We start from the raw sequence: 1,949 nt of genomic DNA, 5'->3' as shown, positions 1-1,949 counted from the left end.
AGTAAACACTACAGCTTGATACTCTGCACACAGGGAACCCTCAAAAGATATCATTTTATTGACTGATTGATAGCATTGCAGCAATGCTATCAATGCTATCACAGTACCATCATGTGGCTAATTTGCCACACAAGTTAGCAAGCTAATTTGCAGGATGCCTGAAATGGATCCTAATGCATTCACCATTTCTAGCTGGTTCTTCAGACAGAATCTTTACCGCTAGTGGCAGAACCCCAGCAGGTAGAATGGGGACCTGAACTCATGATCCACAAAGCCGTGCTAGTTCCAATAGTTGAACAGTAGGTGTATAATACCTGTATTTCACGGGCATTTAACAAATCCCAAAGGAAAAAAGTACAGTTAATGACCATGAGCAGTAATCCTTAAAGGTCAGGGAGATCCAGTCCAAAGTTGGCCTCCATACCTTAGCCCTCTGTCCACGAGAAGCAGCGTGGCTCAGTGGAAAGAGCACGAGCTTTGGAGTCCGAGGTCATGGGTTCAAATCACAGCTCTGCCAATTGTCAGCTGTGTGACTTTGTGCAAGTCACTTAACTTCTCTGTGCCTCAGCTACCTCATCTGTAAAATGGGGATTAAGACTGTGAGTCCCCTGTGGGACAACCTGATTGCCTTGTAACCTCACTAGCACTTAGAACTGTGCTTTGCACATAGTAAGTGCTTAATAAATGCCATTATTATTTTTATTATTTTATCTTTAGAATGGCTCCCTTAGAATTCTGACCCTACTCTAACCACTAGAAAATCTAGCAGAAAGAAAAAAAAAATTGCTCGTCATAGGAAAGACTGTAGTAGACAAGACAGATGGTCTATCTGATCTCAATCCCTACTCTCAAGTACACTGTAGTCGATCGGTGAAGTTTACAATCTAGTAAGGGACTTCACAATCTATTTAGTGGAGGGCAGGGGATCTCCTATCAATTAATGAGCACTGTACTAATCACCTGAGAGAGTACAGTATAACAGAGTTGGGAGATACAATCCCTGCCCATGATGAGCTTTTAGTCTAGATGGGGATAGAGACATTTATGTAAATAAATAAATTATGCATATGTACAGTAGTGCTGTAGGTCTCAGCGAGGGGTGAAGAAAGTGTGCAAGGGAATCAGCGTGGATCAGTGGAAAGAGCACGGGCTTGGGAGTGAGAGGTTGTGGGTTCTAATCCCAACTCCACCACTTGTCAGTGGTGGGACTTTGGGCAAGTCATTTTACTTCTCTGTGCCTCAGTTGCCTCATCTGTAAAATGGTGATTAAGACTGTGAGTCCCACTTGGGACAACCTGATAATCTTGTTTCTACCCTAGCCCTTCAATGCTTGGCACATAATAATAATAATAATACTGGTATTCATTAAGCACTTACTATGTGCCAAGCACTGTTCTAAGCACTTGGGAGGTTACAAGGTGATCAGGTTGTCCCACAGGGGGCTCACAGTCTTAATCTTCATTTTACAGATGATGGAACTGAGGCACAGGGAAGTTAAGTGACTTGCCCAAAGTCACACAGCTGACAAGTGGTGGAGCTAGGATTTGAACCCATGACCTCTGACTCCAAAGCCCAGGCTCTTTCCACTGAGTCACACTGCTTCACATAGTAAGCACTTAACAAATACCATTATTGTTATTATTATTATTATCATTATTATTACTAATAAATGCAAAGGTGACATAGAAGGGAATGGGAGAAGAGGAACTGAGGACTTTGTCAAAAAGGCCTCTTGGAAAAGATGTGCTTTTAATAGAGTTTTGAAGGTGGGGAGAGCGATTGTCAGATATGAAGAGGAAGAGTGCCCCAGGCAAGAGGCAGGATGTAGCCAAGGTAGTTGAAATTGAGGTACAGTGAGTGGGTTGGTGTTAGAGGAGCAGAGTTTGTGGGCTAGGATAGCAGAGAAGTCTAGTGGAAGGAGGATCAACCTGGGAGTCAAGAGAACCTTG

Source organism: Tachyglossus aculeatus, chromosome 4, assembly GCF_015852505.1.
Source record: "Tachyglossus aculeatus isolate mTacAcu1 chromosome 4, mTacAcu1.pri, whole genome shotgun sequence".
Classification (NCBI taxonomy): Eukaryota; Metazoa; Chordata; class Mammalia; order Monotremata; family Tachyglossidae; genus Tachyglossus; species Tachyglossus aculeatus.
This window is presented reverse-complemented; position numbering follows the sequence as displayed.